This window comes from Gossypium hirsutum, chromosome D01, assembly GCF_007990345.1.
Source record: "Gossypium hirsutum isolate 1008001.06 chromosome D01, Gossypium_hirsutum_v2.1, whole genome shotgun sequence".
NCBI classification, from domain to species: domain Eukaryota; kingdom Viridiplantae; phylum Streptophyta; class Magnoliopsida; order Malvales; family Malvaceae; genus Gossypium; species Gossypium hirsutum.
This window is the reverse complement of record NC_053437.1, coordinates 8,093,936-8,114,750: the sequence shown is the minus strand read 5'-3', so window position 1 is coordinate 8,114,750 and position 20,815 is coordinate 8,093,936. Positions and strand designations below refer to the sequence as shown.

General features: G+C 33.2%; 1 long non-coding RNA gene across 1 annotated transcript; it reads left to right on the top strand.

The window, feature by feature from the left end:
• Window positions 1-1,521: 1,521 nt before the first annotated feature.
• Window positions 1,522-1,904, top strand: LOC107917564 (uncharacterized). The gene is made up of 2 exons (XR_001689752.2): window positions 1,522-1,741; window positions 1,813-1,904. It is a non-coding gene; the product is annotated as an uncharacterized lncRNA (long non-coding RNA).
• The last annotated feature ends 18,911 nt before the right edge of the window (window positions 1,905-20,815 follow it).

The following is a 20,815-nucleotide window of genomic DNA, read 5'->3' as shown; positions in this document are numbered from 1 at the left end:
TTCTTCAAAATCGATATAAGCTATATCCAAGGATATCCCCGTCTTATCCCATCATTTTTAGTGCTCAGTTCAGTTTTTTTATCCAGTTCAATTTTTTGCGTGTTTTGCCTTGCCCCCTTCGTGATCAAATAATTACATATGGATTTAGGGATTATGGATTAGGGATTATGGTTTAAGTGTTGGGATTTAAGGTTTAGGGGTTAGGAGTTAGGGGTTAGGGGTTAATGGTTAGGGATTTAGGGTTTAGGATTTAAGGATTCAAGGGTCGAGTTAGGGTTTAGATTAATTAGTTTTTTTAATTTATATATTAAATATGTTCGTATATAATTATAAAAGAGATAATAATAAATTTAATATATTAAAATTATGAGTATAGTTTATATTATTTAAGAAATATATAATAGATAGACTTTATGTATATTGAATGGCTAATTTAGGGTTTAAGGTTTATTTGAGATTTGTTAAATGATACAATTTTATACAATTAATTAATGCTTTTATATTTAAAAATATTTAATCTAAACCATTTGATATATTTGATATGGATATTTAGGTAATTATTTTTTTAAAAGATTTATATAATTGATATGGATATTCGATATATTATATAATTGTAAAAGATTTATAAAAGTTATAAAATTTAAATAATTAAAAGTAATGTCTTAAATCTTATCAAAATTTTAAATAATATTATTTAAATAATATTAATAATGATGTATCAATTAAAAATAATGTCTACAAGAATGTATGAAATTCATAAATCTATTTAAAAATTGAAAGTTTATAAATATATAATATTATTTCAGAGACATATATATTTAAAAGTGAAATCATTAGCGGCATTTGGTCAAAAACCGCAAAAAATATATTTAAAATTTAACCAAACGGCGCCATTTCATTGACGAATTAAATATTAGTGGCGTTTTGTATACAAACGCCGCAAAAAATATATTAAGAATTTAACAAAACGGTGCCGTTTCATTGCTGAATTAAATATTAGTGGCGTTTTATATAAAAACGCCGCAAAAAATACATTAAAAATCTAACAAAACGGCGCTATTTCATTGACTAATTAAAGGAAAAGTTGTAAAATTAGTGGCGTTTTTCTGTAAACGCCGCAAATGTTGAAATAGAAACCGTCGTCGTTTTAAACATAAATCGGTTTTTTTCTCCTGATTCCCCGCTCCCAGCCCCAAATGCCCTATCTATCGAAATCTCTAATTATCAGTCAGAGCCAGAGAGATCACTGCTTTGTCAATTTCTTACCCCTGATTCCTCGGTTGCTTTTTTTACTTACAAGGAAAAGGTTCAATGTTTGGGTTTCTTGCAAACTTACATAACCCACACAAAGAAGACGAAGAAGGTGGCATTCGATTCTGGTTTTTGGTGAATTAGACTTTTAAGGTTCGATTTCTTTATTTTGCGTATAAAAAGTTTGGGTTTCCTTGTTTTTGTTTTTTTTTTGTTTGTAATTTGTTGAAGACCCGTTGAATTAAGTGAAATCGTCTTCACATAACCGTCTTCGCCGTCTAAATAGGCTTGTAAAGCTTGCACTTTTTTGAACCTTTACAACAAATCCAACTGTGAAATCTGTATTCAACTTCATTCCCCTGATATCATTTGTTTTCAAGAGGTTACTCTGATGATTTATAACCTTTTTCGTGGGTCTAACTGGTGGAAAGGGTACCGGTGCTCTATCTCGGACGACACGGTGAGTTTGAGAGCTTACTTTTGTATGCAGGTATGTTTTGATTGCCATAATTTTGTGAAGCTTTTTATGCAAATGTGTATACTTACTATATTGTTTTGCAGTTAAGCAAATTGCCTGTGAAATCCTTAACAGTCTGAAACATATTGCATTGATGGAGGCCAAGATGAAAAAACTCTCTGATTTACTGAGTAAGGTTAGTTGGTTGCTTATATTGTAATGGTATGATTATAGTTCACTAACCCTGGCCCTAAGCACCTTGTATGGATGGCTGTAGGTATCATTAGCTTCTCTATTGATGGGTCCTTCTCATTTCTATCATCTTTCAATTGTTTCTTTAAAAACAATATTTCTAAACTTTTTTTGTCTGCAATTCATTTATTGTTTAAAATTTAGAAGGGTTTGAGAAAGCAGCAAGCAATGGCCCCAAAAGGTATTTGGATTTGGATTTTAGCTTTTACTGATTTTGAATCACTTTCGCTCTCACTAAATATGAGTTAAGTTAACTTTAGTTTCATGGACGTAACTATGAACTCGATGATGTCTCTCATTTCCAATTCTTAATTTATAATTAATCATTTCCGAAGATTTCATTTGACATACTTTCTATATATAATTAATTGCAGTGACATAAGAAACTTTGAATAGCATATTTGATGTCTGGGGGTAGGATTAGGTGGTGATAATATTTTGCTCTCTTTTAAATATGGACTATATAGTGCGTCGTTGAGAGCACCAAAAATATCCTATCCCTATAAAATAACGAAAAGAATAGTATAAGGGAAGTAGGGTCAAATCCTCAGGAACTAGATTTTCACAACTTCTTGTTCATCGATATCTCAGGCACAGTCGTGCCCAAGAAAAACGACATACCTAAAAAAATAATAATAAAACAAAACTAAAATGATGAACGAATTGAGATTGTGTAAATTGAAATCAAAATTGTAAAAATAAACAGAGTCGAGAAAATAGATTCTTGGATTGAGAGATTTCAGCCTCCGGTTATCTCGATCCTTCTTAGGTTAAATCCTAGGCTTTCAGATGGTCCTTCTCATGACAGAATAAGCTAGTTATAATGGAAGAGGACGCCTACGACCACCAGCTCCACTTAGATTTTAAACTTACGATATAGAGGAACCTGACTCTAGTCAACCGTCACTTTTGTGGTACCGTCTTACACTAGATCATCACTTCTCAGTGGCAAATGCCACACCATTTTGTCTATTGGGCTCGAACCACTGACGCAGTAAGCTAACGAACCGACTATGCAACCTTCCAAAAACATACAAAGCCGCTGCCTTTGCTCAAGATGAAAATATCACTTTTGAAGGGACATGGAAAGAAGCGTCAGTCCCGTAGTGCGGAGAAACGATAAATACTCGTTGAGAAGGTTAAGTGCGGATTCTAAGCCTCATGAACCCTTTTTGAGGAATCTCGACAACCTTTGGCTAGATGAGTTTAGTAGCTCATGCTTTTTAGAAAAAATAAATAAGTTTAATAAAATGGAATTTTATTGAAAAATAAAAGGAACAAAAAGCTAGAGCTTTTCGGAAGAGGGAGCTTTTACAGAAAAGATGAGTACCAATTTGTGTCACTCCATCCCTTATTTATAGTACTTAATAAAACCTAGTTTGTTCCTACTTAAATTCTAAAAGATAAATAAAGATACAAGCTGAAATTAAATCTAAATAATAATCTTAACAATAATCCTAAAAAATTCAAATTTAACTAGAGTCTTCTATTCATAAATCTCTTCTTTGAATTTTTGCCCCAAGTCTTTCGCACTTTATATTTTCGACACCACTTTTTCCCTATTTCGCATGTTGTCCCATTTTACTATAAGCAAGATAGGGTTAACTCTATTAATCATAATTATTTTAGCCTAATAGAAATAAAACAGTGGATATGAAATCAATATAGAAAAATCATAACTAACTCAGTAGACAAGAATCATGCCCGCAAGTCAAACAATTGGCAATTTCTGGTTAAAATCTTGGGCATGAAAAGAGGCAAAATATTCTAAAAAAATGTGGGTAGAAACGAGCACAAGGCAAGCAACAGTAACATAATAATAAAAGCAGCAGATAATCTGACAGAAATAATAAGGAATGCCTTTCCCTACTTAAAACACATTGTCCTCGATGTGAAAAATAATATTAATAAATATGATGAAAGGAAATGGTTTAGAACACTCCCCATGTCATTTTCGTTACTATTTTCGCCAGTTTGCAAATTTAATTTTTTCGATTTCTCGGTTCTCCTGGATATAAGAAGAGGGATAAAATTTATTAACATGCAATAAAATAAAGAAAATAAAAAATATAAATATAAATAAAATAAAATTGAATTGCCTCATAACAAGCGCTTATTTAACGTCGATAGCTTGACGCCCCAACTAGTATTGGGGATGTTCCAACTGGATTCTTTCGTTCGTATGGGCTTGGAAATTCTCCTTTTTTACCACATCCGCCATATTTGGGTTCAATCGTCCTTGCACCTCTTTCTTTGGTTTCGTATTTTCCTCAAAGAAAATTTTATGTGTGCATGTCAAGGGGTTGATCTCTTTTAAGTCTGCAATGGTCTCATCATTCTCCAAAAATGTGCATTTGAGATGCTCGGGAAGTGGTTTTAATTTCAGATCTGGTGCCTGCGCAATAGAAGGTAGAAGTTTAGTGTTTATCGGAGAAAAAAATTCATTAACAGATTCAAAATCATCAAACATCATTTTAGGTTTATCTCTATAAGATGACTCAAAAGTTTCTTCTACTAACGAGTCAATTATGTCGACATGGATTACATTCAAAATTTCACTAGGATGACTAATAGCACCATAAACGTTATATTTTGTTCCAATACTAAGTTCCATCCTTATAAGATACCTCACGGCAGGAGGGAAATTTCCTGATGTACACAATGCTCCAATCACCTGATGTGAAGCAGCGGGACTACGAAACAAACCCGAGGTTATTATTTTTCCAACGACGACTAACGCATTTTTATTACTTTCAGGAGTTAAACATTAGGTGGTGGCTAACATTCCAAGGAAATGGTGGTGGGTAAGTATTCCGTAAGATAAAAGCGCATAGTTTAGAAAGATCAAGAGACCTTCTTGGAGGTTTTCGTGGGAAGTTGAAATTCATGGTGAAAAGGCTGTTAAAAAAACTAAAGGTTTTTGTGGGATAGAAGATGGGTAAGAGAAAACAAAAATGATACTTAAGGAGACTTTATATATTAAGTCATTCTTTAATGCAAAGGCGTTGTACATATTATATAGGAGTGTTGACTAACAGACTAACTGAACCTTAATAGCTAACTACTTTCTTTAACAATATTATTTATACAATATTAAAAAAGGGTTGAAGAATAATAAAATTTGACTTTATGTTATTATATAAAATATATAATTTTGATTTTGATAATAATCAAATAGATACAAAGAGGGATAACAACCCAAGCACCGCACCCCGGTTACTCAACCCAACATACTCTTAAAATTATATATATGTTTTTTTTAAGAATATATTCAGCCTTTTGACATGAAGAGAGATGACAACCAAGCACCCAATCCCGGTTACTCATCCCAACACATTCCTAAAATTTTTTTATTTAATTCTGGTTAGCGGAGTTTTACCTAACACGTCACATAACCTTTCGACGCAAAGTAGGATGACAACCCAAGCACCCTACCCCGTTTACTCAGTCAGTCACGTTTTAAGCTACGCTCATAACCACAGAGGCATAAAAATTTATTTTTATCATGAAACAGAATTTTAATTTTGGAGGAAGAGGAAAAACAATCAAGTGTCAAAAATAAGTTTTGGTAACTACCTAACAATCATGAACACAAATTTAGCATACAATTGTATTAAGTGTCATATTTGCATTTAGACTTAATCGATTTTACTATAAGTAAGATAGGGTTAACTCTATTAATCATAATTATTTTAGCCTAATAGAAATAAAACAGTGGATATGAAATCTGTAACACCCCTTACCCGTATCCAACACCGGAATAGGGTACGAGGCATTACCAAAACACATACACTTGTAAACGTATTTAACCGAGTTATAAAATTTCATCAAAATTAAAACTTTCAAAAATAATTAACATGTTTCTATAACTTTTCACAATATATCCTCAAAATATTATAATCATAATAATTAGGGCCTGCGAGACCCGATACATACTCATGCAATTTAATGCTTCATTTCCATTTCATTCAATTCGCAATTTCTCATGCTCATAATTTAAATCATATCACTAGAAATTTCCATTTAATTCACGTACAATTCAATGACATCAAATTCAAAACTAATACGTATTTACCATTTAACTCAATGTTTATTGATTATACCATTCAATAACACATTTATGAAATTCTCAATTTAGCAATGAAAATATCACTTTAGTTTGAATAACAACATCGTCCTGATATAAATACACTACCACTTATCCATTTACTTTAATTCTTTTGGGCCCATTTGTCACTTACCATCCTTAATCAAATTAGAGAACGGTCACGGAAAATTGAGTACTTCACTTTCACTTTGCCATAGTATAACTATGGTCTTACGTATGATCACTTATCACTTGTCCCTGATCAGATAAGTGTAGCCACCTATCACTTTGTTTCTTGATCAGATAAGTGTAGCCACTTATCACTTTGTTTCTTGATCAGATAAGTGCAGCCACTTATCACTTTGTCTCTTGATCAGATAAGTGTAGCTAAAGCTATCACTTATCACTTTGTCTCTTGATCAGATAAGTATAGCCGAAGCTATCACTTATCACTTTTCACTTGTCACTTGATCAGATAAGTATAGCCGAAGCTATCACTTATCACTTTATTACTTGATCAGATAAGTATAGCCGAAGCTATTACTTATCACTTTCCACTTGTCACTTGATCAGATAAGTATAGCCGAAGCTATCACTTATCACTTTATCACTTGATCAGATAAGTATAGCCGAAGCTATTACTTATCACTTTCCACTTGTCACTTGATCAGATAAGTGTAGCTAAAGCTACCACTTATCACTTTATCACTTGATCAGAAGTACTCAAATCCGGCGTTCCGCTCAATTTGATCATTTATTCATATATCAGGCTTACCAACATGTGTTAATTCATAAACCATTCATGGTATTATTTCATGCCAAATCATATACTGAATATACCATACACACATACTATGAAACTTTATTTTCACACATGAGCTGAAACCATGACCAATAATGCACAAAAATAAGCATCATTCATATTTCATCGTTTATGAGTTATAATCAAACATATGACCATTTATACACGAATCATTCATATATTTCCCAATTTTCCTCCTCCTCCTCTCCATTCCACATCCTTAATGTGTATAACACACTTAAACAACATTAACCATAATTTCAATATTCACTAACATGTATATTCAAAGCTGTTTATCTGAGTCAGAGTCACTAAATTATTTTTATCCGGAGCTACGGAGCTCCAAATTAAGATCCGTTAATTTTCCCTGAAACTAGACTCACATATCTTCATACCATAAAATTTTCATAATTTTTGGTTCAGCCAAATAGTACAGTTTATTCTTTAAAGTTTCCCCTGTTTTGCTGTCTGACAGTTCCGACCACTCTTCACTAAAAATTAATTATCTCATTGTACAGAATTCGGATGATGTTTTAGCTTGTTTATTCTAAAAATAGACTCATTAAGGATTCTAACCATATAAACTATAACTCATAATAATTTCTGTACAATTTTTAATGATTTTCCAAAGTCAGAACAGGGGAACCCGAATTCATTCTGACCTTGTCTCACAAAATCTATTATATCTCATGATTTACAATTTCATTGCTCACATAATTTCTTTTATAAGAAACTAGACTCAATAAGCTTTAATTTCATATTTTATTCATCCTCTAATTCAATCTCTACAATTTTTGGTGATTTTTCAAAGTTACACTACTGCTGCTGTCCAAAACTGCTTTAGTGCAAAATGTTGATTTCCATTTTGCCCCAAATTTCACAGTTTATACAATTCGGTTCTTTCTCAATTAACCCCTCAATTAATCTAATTTTCTCAATTAGTACTTTATTAGACATTATAAGTTGTTACACAACTATTGAAATTCAGAATTTCCACATATAACTCTATCTTCAAACTCTTTTACTATTAGGTCCCAAACATTCACTTTCTATTCAATTCTTTCAATAAAATCAGCATATGAACAATTTAAAGCTCTAATTTCATGCTAAATCATCATATACTTCCAGCACATATTCATATCAACTTTCAACTTCTTTCATAAAATCAAAAACTAATGAATTTAACAAGTGGGCCTAGTTGTAAAAGTCATAAAAATACAAAAATTTCAAGAAATAGTCAAGAATTGAACTTACTTGTAATAAAAATATGAAGAACCAGCTTGAAGAAGCCCTTCCATGGTGTTTTAGCTGATGAGAATTCAGAAAAATGAAGAGAAAATCTAGATAATTCCACTTGGGTCCTAACTTTATTAAGCAAATTTTGCAATTTTCCAATTTTGCCCTTAATTCTCCTTACTTTCTTGCTGATTTCATGCCTCTGCCGTCCAGACCAAATAGACCTTGGGTCTATTTGCTTTTTAAGCCCTCTTCCTTTTATCATTTAAGCTATTTAATCATTTCCCAAAATTTTGCATTTGTTACAATTTAGTCCTTTTTGTTCAATTAATTATCGGAACTTTAAAATTTCTTAACGAAACTTTAATACTAACTTTTTAACACTCCATAAATATTTATAAAAATATTTATGGCTCAGTTTAAAATCCCCGAGGTCTTGATACCTCATTTCGATTCTAATTATTTTAATATTTATTTCTAGTGCACTATTCACTATTTCAAAAATTTTCCTAACTTCATATTTAACTTATACTTACTAAATTAATAATATTTTCTACCCATTTGTCGAATTTAGTGATCTCGAATCACCGTTCCAACACCTCTGAAAATTCAAGCCATTACATTTTTTTTCGTCGGATTTGTGGTCCCGAAACCACTGTTCCGACTAAGCCTAAAATCGGGCTATTACAAAATCAATATAGAAAAATCATAACTAACTCAATAGACAAGAATCATGCCCATAGGTCAAACAATGGGCAATTCCTGGTTAAAATCTTAGGCATGAAAAGAGGCAAAATATTCTAAAAAAAATGTGGGTAGAACCGAGCACAAGGAATGCCTCTCACTACTTAAAACACATTGTCCTCGATGTGAAAAATAATATTAATAAATATGATGAAAGGAAATGGTTTAAAACACTCCCCATGTCATTTTCGTTATTGTTTTCGCCCGTTTGCAAATTTAATTTTTTCGATTCTCGATTCTTTGGGATATAAGAAGAGTGATAAAATTTATTAACATGCAATAAAATAAAGAAAATAAAAAATATAAACATAAATAAAATATAATTGGATTGCCTCCCAATAAGAGCTTATTTAACATCGTTAGCTTGTCGCCCCAACTAGTATTGGGATGTTCCAGCTGAATTCTTTCGTTCGTATGGGCTTGGAAATTCTCCTTTTTTTTACCACATCCACAATATTTGGGTCCAATCATCCTTGCGCCTCTTTCTTTGGTTTCGTATTTTCCTCAAAGAAAATCTTATGTGTGCATGTCAAGGGGTTGATCTCTTTTAAGTTTGCAATGGTCTCATCATTCTTTAAAAATGTGCATTTGAGATGCTCGGGAAGAAGTTTTAATTCCAAATCTAGTGCCTGCACAACAGAAGGGAGAAGTTCAGTGTTCATCGGAGACAACAATTCATTAACAGATTCAAAATCATCAAACATCATTTTAGGTTTATCTCCATAAGATGACTCAAAAGTTTCTTCTACTAATGACTCAATTATGTCGACATGGTTTACGTTCAAAATTTCACTAGGATGACTAATAGCACCATAAACGTTATATTTGGTTCCAATACCAAGTTCCATCCTTGTAAAATACCTCACGGCATGAGGAAAATTTCCTGATGTACACAATGCTCCAATCACCTAATGTGAAGCAGCAGAACTACGAAACAAACCCTAGGTTATCATCTTCACAACGACGACTATCGCATTTTTATTACTTTCAGGAGTTAAAGATTAGGTGGTGGGTTAACATTCCGAGGAAATGGTGATAGGTAAGTATTTCGTAAGATAAAAGCGCATAGTTTAGAAAGATCAAGTAACCTTCTTGGAGGTTTTCGTGGGAAGCTAAAATTCATGGTGAAAAGACTGTTAAAAAAACTAAGGGTTTTTGTGGGATATAAGATGAGCAAGAGAAAACAGAAATGATATTTAAGAAGACTTTATTTATTAAGCCATTCTTTAATGCAACAGCGCTATACATATTATAGAGGAGTGTTGACTAACAGACTAACTGAACCTTAACAAATAACTACTTTCTTTAACAATATTATTTATACAATATTAAAGAAAGGTTGAAGAATAATAAAATTTGAATTCGTCTTATTATATAAAATATATAATTTTGTTTTTGACAATAATCAAATAGATACAAAGAGGGATGACAACCCAAGCACCGCACCCCGGTTACTCAGCCCAGCATACTCTTAAAATTATATATATGTTTTTTTAAGAATATATTGAGCCTTTTGACACGAAGATAGATGACAACCAAGCACCCAATCCCGGTTACTCAGCCTAACACATTCCTAAATTTTTTTTGTTTAATTCTGGTTAGCGAAGTTTTACCTAACACGTCACATAACCTTTTGACGCGAAGTAGGATGACAACCCAAGCACCCTACCCCGGTTACTCAGTCAGTCATGTTTTAAGCTGAGCTCATAACCACAAAGGCATCAAAATTTATTATTATCATGAAACATAATTTTAATTTTGGAGGAAGAGGAAAAACAATCCATTGTCAAAAATAAGTTTTGGCAACTACCTAACAGTCATGAACACAAATTTAGCATACAATTGTATTAAGTGTCCTCTTTGCATTTAGACTTAATCTATTATACTATCAGTAAGATAGGGTTAACTCTATTAATCATAATTATTTTAGCCTAATAGAAATAAAACAGTGGATATGAAATCAATATAGAAAAATTATAACTAATTCAGTAGACAAGAATCATACCCGCAGGTCAAACAATGGGCAATTCCTAGTTAAAATCTTGGGCATGAAAAGAGGTAAAATATTCTTAAAAAAATGTGGGTAGAAACGAGCACAAGGCAAGCAACAGTAATATAACAGTAAAAGTAGCAGATAAAAAGACAGAAATAATGGGGAATGCCTCTCCCTACCTGGAAATTTTCTTTTTTGTACCACATCCACCATATTTGGGTTCAATCGTCCTTGCGCCTCTTTCTTTGGTTTTGTATTTTCCCTAAAGAAAATCTTATGTGTGCATATCAAGGGGTTAATCTCTTTTAAGTCTGCAATGGTCTCATCATTCTCCAAAAATATGCATTTGAGATGCTCGGGAAGTGGTTTTAATTCCAAATCTAGTGCCTACACAACAGAAGGTAGAAGTTTATTGTTCATCGGAGACAACAATTCATTAACAGATTCAAAATCATCAAACATCATTTTAAGTTTATCTCCATAAGATGACTCAAAAGTTTCTTCTACTAATGACTCAATTATGTCGACATAGTTTACATTCAAAATTTCACTAGGATGACTAATAGCACCATAAACGTTATTTTTGGTTCCAATACTAAGTTCCATCCTTGTAAGATACCTCACGGCAAGAAGGAAATTTCCTGATGTACACAATGCCCTAATCACCTGATGTGAAGCAGCAAGACTACGAAACAAACCCGAGGTTATCATCTTTCCAACGATGACGAACGCATTTTTATTACTTTCAGGAGTTAAACATCAGGTGGTGGGCTAACTTTCCAAGGAAATGGTGTTGGGTAAGTATTCCGTTAGATAAAAGCACATAGTTTAGAAAGATCAAGAGACCTTCTTAGAGGCTTTCGTGGGAAGTTGAAATTTATGGTGAAAAGGCTGTTAAAAAAACTAAGGGTTTTTGTAGGATAGAAGATGAGCAAGAGAAAACAGAAATGACACTTAAAAAGACTTTATTTATTAAGTCATTCTTTAATACAAAGGCGTTGTACATATTATATAGGAGTGTTGACTAACAAACTAACTGAACCTTAAGAGCTAACTACTTTCTTTAACAATATTATTTATACAATATTAAAGAAGGGTAGAAGAATAATAAAATTTGAATTCGTGTTATTATATAAAATATATAATTTTTATTTTGATAATAATCAAATAGCTACAAAGAGGGATGACAACCTAAGCACCGCACCTTGGTTACTCAGTCCAACATACTCTTAAAATTATATATATATATGTTTTTTTAAGAATATATTGAGCCTTTTGACACGAAGACAGATGACAACTAAGCACCCTACCCCGGTTACTTAGCCGAACACATTCCTAAATTTTTTTTGTTTAATTCTGGTTAGTGGAGTTTTACCTAACACGTCACACAACCTTTTGACGCGAACTAGGATGAGAACCCAAGCACCCTACCCTGGTTACTCAGTCAGTCACGTTTTAAGCTGCGCTCATAACCACAGAGGCATCAGAATTCATTATTATCATGAAACAAAATTTTAATTTTCGAGGACTAGGAAAAACAATCAAGTGTCAAAAATAAGTTTTGGCAACTACCTAACAGTCATGAACACAAATTTAGCATACAATTGTATTAAGTGTCCTATTTGCATTTAGACTTAATCGATTTTACTATAAGCAAGATAGGGTTAACTCTATTAATCATAATTATTTTAGCCTAATAGAAATAAAACAGTGGATATGAAATCAATATAAAAAATCAAAACTAACTCAGCAGAGAAGAATCCTACCCGCAGGTCAAACAATGGGCAATTCCTGGTTAAAATCTTGGGCATGAAAAGAGGCAAAATATTCTTAAAAAAATGTGGGTAGAAACGAGCACAAGGCAAGCAACAGTAATATAACAGTAAAAGTAGCAGATAAAGTGACAGAAATTATGGGGAATACCTCTCCCTACTTAAAACACATTGTCCTCGATTTGAAAAATAATATTAATAAATATGATGAAAAGAAAAGGTTTAGAACACTCCCCATGTCATCTTCGTTACTGTTTTCACCCGTTTGCAAATTTAATTTTTTCGATTCCTCGATTCTCCTGGATGTAAGAAGAGGGATAAAATTTATTAACATGAAATAAAAAAAAAGAAAAAAAATATAAATGTACAAGCCCAATTATGCCTGGCCCAAACTAAATTACCCAAGCCCAATTTACATCAAACCCTAGCCCAAAACCAACACCAGCCCGAAACCCTAGCCCAAATAAAAAATGTTTGCGGCAGAAAACCCTAGGCGCAGCATGCCTAGGGCGCGCCGCTCAGCCTCGTCTGCCCCCCACTCGCACGCCTCAGCTTTGGCCACCACGACGCCCACGCGTCTGACACTCCCACCGTGCCCACCACCTGCAACAAGAACAGACACCACAGCAAGGAAAGCATGCAAATGATGGGGAAAACAATAAACTAAAGAAACAAAACGAATATATGGGCTTTAAAAGCCGAAATCGGTCAGGGGAATAGGATGATTTTTTTCCTTTCGTTTTTAGTTGTAACACTACTTAAAATACAAAAAAAAGGCAGATTGAAGCGAGAAAAAGATCCGAAACAGAAAAGGGAGAGATCTAAGGTTTCTTTTATTTTTATTCGAAAATTCATCTATTATATATATCTATACATAGCATAAACTTATAAAAAAAAAGAATAACAAAAAAAATAAAAAATTTTACCTTTCCGGCCACCGCGTGCGGTGGCCGGCGCCGGCGCCGGCGAGCCTCCGGTGGCCGTCCGGTGACTCCCCCCTTTGCCGGAAATCGCTCCGGGCTCCCCTCTCCTCTCTCCCTTTTCTTTTTTTTCTCCCTCAGCTTTACAAATGATTTTTTTGAAATTTTTTTGACTTTTATAGGGGGTCAAAACGCACCGTTTTGGACCCCCAGTTTAAACAAATAAAACGACGTCGTTTTGGCATGGATCAGGTCGACCCGACCCGACCCGAGGAAGGTCCGCGTGTTTCCATACCTGAGGGGCTATTTGCAACTTTGGTCCTTCTGTATTTATTCGATTTTAAATTAATTCCTTTGTTCAATATTATTGTCTTTTTAATTCGGCCCTGAACTTTCGCCTGTCTTTCGATTTTGTCCCCAACCCCTTTGGCGCACCGAGCAACATACACGTGTCCCTATAAGGGTTTTATTACTCTATTGGTCCCTGATATTTGCGCGCATTTCCATTTTGGTCTTTCTTGTTTGTTTTATTGTAGTTTTACCCTGTAATTTCATTTTGCTCTCGATTTCATCCTATATTTTGTTTATTGGTTAATTTAATTTTTTTTTAAGACTCTTATTATTAAACTAACTATTATTATTATATTTGTTATCTTTTATTACTATTTTTATTATATACACTCTTTTAATTTATATACTTGTACCCATTTATATGTATGTTTTATACTTTATAATTTATATATATATACATATAGACCCGTATATATTTCTCTTACGAATACATATATACTAATATATCCTCTTTTATCCTTTTTATACACGCATACATACATATATGTATATACCTATACAAGCTTTTATATTTAATAGCTTTAAATCATACTTATACATATATATGTTTTCATATTTTTTTTTATAATTATACATATATAGAAATGTTTTCCTTATATGCGCATGAATATTTTATATATATTTTATAATTTGGATCAATCTTTTCGTTATTATTTGTTAATTTCAATGTTCATTTATTTATTTATTCATATGTTTATTCTTTAAAATGTTTTAGTTCTTTTATTTACTTGTATATCGATGATTGATTATTTACTTATTTAGTTCATTCTTTACGCATATTATTTTGTGCCCAATATCATATTTATAATTCTATTATGCATATAAATGCCATATTTCAAAAAAGGGGAAAACATTCTCGATGGAGGCAATATTTAGCGTTTGGAAACTCGAGGAAACGTGCCCTAACGTGCTGGGTTTCGATCTCTCGTTTGACTAAATAGCCAAATATCCTCTTAAAGCTTCAAAGTATGGTTTCATTAAACTATAAGGTGATCTTGGTTTCGATGGTTTAGAGTATCGTGTCCTAACGTGCTGGATGTGATATTCCTTCGGAGCAAGAGAATCTTATGTTTCAATTCACGATATCAGATTTTCTTTTAAGGATCGCATCTTTTAAAACTCTTCAAATTTTCAATTTTCGACACTAAAACACTAATTAATCAACTAGGTACCAATTTTGGGCGTATCGAGGGTGCTAATCCTTCCTCGTGCGTAACCGGCTCCCGAACTCATTTTTTCTGAATTACGTAGACCAAAATTGTTGTTTTTATAAAATTAGATCATTTATTAAAAACAACCACTTTTTGAGGTGACCCGATCACACCTCATCAAAAAAGGATTGGTGGCGACTCCCGTTTTCGTTTTTTTAATCCAAGTCGACCCCGTTTTCATTTCATCCAAAAAAATGGTGTCAACAATAAATATAAATAAAATAAATTTTGATTGCCTCCCAACAAACGCTTATTTCACGTCGTTAGCTTGACGCCCCAACTAGTATTGGGGATGTTCCAACTGAATTCTTTCATTCGTATAGGCTTGGAGATTCTCCTTTTTTACCACATCCACCATATTTGGGTTCAATCATCATTGCACCTCTTTCTTTGGTGTCGTATTTTCCTCAAAGAAAATCTTATACGTGCATGCCAAGGGGTTGATCTCTTTTAAGTCTGCAATGGTCACATCATTCTCCAAAAATGTGCATTTGAAATTCCCGAGAAGTGGTTTTAATTCCAGATCTGGTGCCTACACAACAGAAGGTAGAAGTTTAGTGTTCATCGAAGATAACAATTCATTAACAGATTCAAAATCATCAAACATCATTTTAGGTTTATCTCCATAAGATGACTCAAAAGTTTCTTCTACTAATGATTCAATTATGTCGACATGGTTTACGTTCAAAATTTCACTAGGATGACTAATAGCACCATAAACGTTATATTTGGTTCCAATTCTAAGTTCCATCCTTGTAAGATACCTCACGGCAGGAGGGGAATTTCCTGATGTGAAGCAACAGAACTACGAAACAAACCCTAAGTTATCATCTTTCCAACAATAACTAACGCATTTTTATTACTTTCAGGAGTTAAACATTAGGTGGTGGGCTAACATTCCGAGGAAATGGTGGTGGGTAAGTATTCCGTAAGATAAAAGCGCATAGTTTAGAAAGATCAAGAGACCTTCTTAGAGGTTTTCGTGGGAAGCTGAAATTCATGGTGAAAAGACTTTTAAAACAACTAATGGTTTTTGTGGGATAGAAGATAAGCAAGAGAAAACAGAAATGATACTTAAGAAGACTTTATTTATTAAGCTATTCTTTAATACAAAGGCGTTGTACATATTATAGATGAGTGTTAACTAATAGACTAACTGAACCTTAACAGCTAACTATTTTCTTTAACAATATTATTTATACAATATTAAAGAAGGATTGAAGAATAATAAAATTTGAATTCGTGTTATTATATAAAATATATAATTTTTATTTTGATAATAATCAAATAGATAAAAAGAGGGATGACAACCCAAGCACCGCACCTCGGTTACTCAGCCCAACACATTCCTAAAATTTTTTTGTTTAATTCTGGTTAGCGGAGTTTTACCTAACACGTCACATAACCTTTGGACGCGAAGTAGGATGACAACCCAAGCACCCTATACTGGTTACTCAGTCAGTCATGTTTTAAGCAGCGCTCATAACCAAAAAGGCGTCAAAATTTATTATTATCGTGAAACAAAATTTTAATTTTGGAGCACTAGGAAAAACAATCCATTGTCAAAAATAAGTTTTGGCAACTACCTAACAGTCATGAACACAAATTTAGCATACAATTGTATTAAGTGTCCTCTTTGCATTTAGACTTAATCGATTTTACTATAAGAAAGATAGGGTTAACTCTGTTAATCATAATTATTTTAGCCTAATAGAAATAAAACAGTGGATATGAAATCAATATAGAAAAATCAAAACTAACTCAGTAGACAAGAATCATGCTCGTAGGTCAAACAATGGGCAATTCCTGGTTAAAATCTTGGGCATGAAAAGAGGCAAAATATTCTAAAAAAATGTGGGTAGAAACGAGCTCAAAGCAAGCAACAGTAACATATCAGTAAAAGCAGCAGATAAACAGACAGAAATAATAAAGAATGTCTCTCCCTACTTAAAACACATTGTCCTTGATGTGAAAAATAATATTAATAAATATGATGAAAAGAAATGGTTTAGAACACTCCACATGTCATTTTCGTTACTATTTTCTCCTGTTTGCAAATTTAATTTTTTCGATTCCTCAATTCTCCTGGATATAAGAAGAAGGATAAAATTTATTAACATGAAAGAAAATAAAGAAAATATAAAATATAAATATAAATAAAATAAAATTGAATTGCCTTCCAACAAGCGCTTATTTAACGTCGTTAGCTTGACGCCTCAACTAGTATTGAGGATGTTCCAGCTGAATTCTTTCGTTCGTATGGGCTTGGAAATTTTCCTTTTTATCATATCCACCATATTTGGGTTCAATCATCCTTGCGCATTTTTCTTTGGTTTCGTATTTTCCTCCAAGAAAATCTTATGTGTGCATATTAAGGGATTGATCTCTTTTAAGTTTGCAATGGTCTCATCACTCTCCAAAAATGTGCATTTGAGATGCTCGGGAAGTGGTTTTAATTCCAGATCTGGTGCCTACACAATAGAAGGTAGACGTTTAGTATTCATCAAAGACAATAATTTATTAACAGATTCCAAATCATCAAACATCATTTTAGGTTTATCTCCATAAGATGACTCAAAAGTTTCTTCTACTAATGAGTCAATTATGTCGACATGGTTTACATTCAAAATTTCACTAAGATGACTAATAGCACCATAAACATTATATTTGGTTCCAATCGTCCTGGAAACGAAGGTTGAATTGTGGGCAATTGAGGTTTCGTTCAGACCTGTTCTTCGTTCACCTGCTTTTTCTGGGCAAAATCTTAATTAAGATTCCTTCCAAGATTAGGTTCCAATACTTTTCCACTTCGCAAGATCACTACATTTGCATGTTTTCTTGGGTTAGTTTCTGTTTGTGACGGCAGCTTTCCTTGTGAGTTCATTTTCTCCATTGATGTAGTCAATTCTCTTATAGACGCCTCGATTTTCTGTTGAAAATCATTTGTTTCCTTTTTAGAAATCAAGAGTTTTTTGTTGTATTTGATGTTGGAAATCAAGCACATTAGCTGCTAATTTATTGACCATGTTTTCCAAAGAGGTACCTAAATCTCGTGGCTGTTGTTTAAATCTGTTTGGGTGTGGCTGGTTATACCGTAGATTGGCCTCATAACTCAAGTTAGGATGGTCTTTCCATCCTGGGTTATAGGTATTAGCGTAGGGGTCATATCGCCTTTGTGGTGGCTTAGGAAAGTTCCCCACCGCATCTAAATGAGCCATAGTATCATCATACAAACTAAGACATGCATTAGTTGTATGTTCAAGTGTTACACAGATTTCACATAGTTGGGTTGGTCTTGCTTTGTCTGTAACAAGAGAATTCACAATATTAGTAAGTCTATCAACTTTATCTTTTAAGGTTGAATTACTTAGCGGGTAAACCCTTCTAGTGGATTTAGGATTGGCTCAGAACTGCTGCGTATTTGCAGCCATCGTGGAGATCAAGTCCCTTGCCTGTTGGAGAGTCATGTTAACCAACGCTCCTCCATTGGCGGCATCTACCATGTTCATTTCTATGGGCTCCAAGCTTTTATAGAAGTACTGGAGAAGAGACTATTCTGTGATCCCATGTTGTGGGCAACTTGCACACAACTTCTTAAATCGCTCCTAATAGTTGTAAAGAGACTCTACTTCTTTTTGCCTTATCCCAATGATCTCCAAGTTGTAATAGACCTAGGGGGTAGATAAAATAACCACTCCCTAGCATAGTTTGCTAAGGAAAAAAGGAAAGCATGCAATTTGATTTGATCTTCAGTTACACCCTGAGGTTTCATACTAAGAAAAACTATATGAAACTCTTTTAGATGTTTATAGGGATATTTGTTTTGCAACCCATGAAAAGTCAGCAGTAACTGGATTAATCCTGACTTTAGTTCAAAATCAGTATCTATAGTAGGATACGTAATGCATAACAGCGGTTGTTCTATAGGAGCTTTGGCCATTTACCAAATTGTTTGAGCTATAGGTTAATGTGCTAGATTCAGGTTTTCGTTAACCCTCGCGTTAAGCACTTCTTCTGGTGGATCGACTCCTACTCTTTCGTTTTCTAGTGTTTAAGTAGGGTTTTCGTTAACCCTAGACTCAACTTCGTCGTCTACTTCTATCTCTAGCGGTGGGTTACTTTGAGTCCTTACTTCTCTATTTCTGAATCAAATGCAAGAATTCTCGGAGCAGATCTGGTCATAAGAAAGAAAGAAACAAGATTAGTATGTTGCCAATCCCCAACAACGACGCCAAAATTTGGTGCGTCATTGAGAGCACCAAAAATATCTTATCCCTATAAAATAACGAAAAGAATAGTAAAAGGGAAGTAGAATCAAATTCTCAGGGACTGGATTTGCACAACCTTTTGTTCATCGAAATCTCAGGCACAATCGTGCCCAAGAAAAATGGCGTACTTGAAAAAAATAAAAATAAAAACAGAATTAAAAGTATAGATGAATTGAGATTGTGTAAATTGAAATCGAATTTGTAAAAATAAACAGAGTCGAGAAAAGAGATTCTTGGATTGAGAGATTCCAGCCTTCGGTTATCTCGATCCTCCTTTGGTTCAATCCTAGGCTTTTAGATGGTCCTTCTCATGACAGAATAAGCCAATTATAGTGGAAGAGGACGCCTACGATCATCAGCTCCACTTAGAATTTAGACTTACGATATAGGGGAACTTGACTCTAGCGAATTGTCACTTTTGTGGGATTGTCTTACACTAGATCATCACTTCTCAATGGCGAATGCCACACCACTTTGTCTATTGGGCTCGACAACCACTGACGCAATAAGCTAACGAACCGACTGTGCAACCTTCGCAAAACATACAAAGCGGCCGCCTTTGCACAAGATGAAAAGATCACTTTTGAAGGGATATGAACGGAAGCGCCAATCCTGTAGTGCAGAGAAATGATGAATACTCGTTGAGAAAGCTAAGTGCGGATTCTAAGCCTTATGAACCCTTTTTGGGGAATCTCGAAAACTTTTGGTTAGATGAGTTTAGTGGCTCATGCTTTTTGGAAAAAAGAAATAAGTTTAATAAAATGAAATTTTTTTGAAAAATAAAAAGAACAAAAAGCTAGAGCTTTTTAGAAGAGGAAGCTTTTACAGAAAAGATGAGTGCCAATTTGTATCACTCCATCCCCTATTTATAGTACTTAAAAAAATCTAGTTTGTTCCTACTTAAATTCTAAAAGATAAATAAAGATAAAAGTTGAAATTAAATCTAACTAATAATCTTAACAATAATCCTAATAAAATTCAAATTTAAATAGAGTCTTCTGTTTATAAATCTCTTCTTTGAATTTTTACCTTAAGTCTTTCGTACTTTGTACTTTCGACACCACTTTTTCTCTATTTCGCATGTTTTCCCATTTTGTCTTTAAATTCATTCTTTTTTCCTATAAATTTTCTTTTGCTTTCAATTTAATCCCTAACACATAAAAAAACCATAAATAGCTCAAATTAGTAGGATCATACCCAAACATGGTGTTAATGAACTTTATATATATATGTTTTTAATTTTAATTTTAATTTTTAAAGTTTTAAAGTTTTGAATTATTTGTTGACGTTAAAGATAAGAAAAATGATGTTACGTTAACATTAATTGTACATGGACTACCATGTGAGTTGCCAAGCCAACAATGTTAAAAATTAATGTTTTAGTCATCATTTCCATTAAAATAATGAATTTGACTCTTTTTCTGAAAGGTTAATGACTAAATTTAACTAAAAATTTAATAAAAGCCAAATT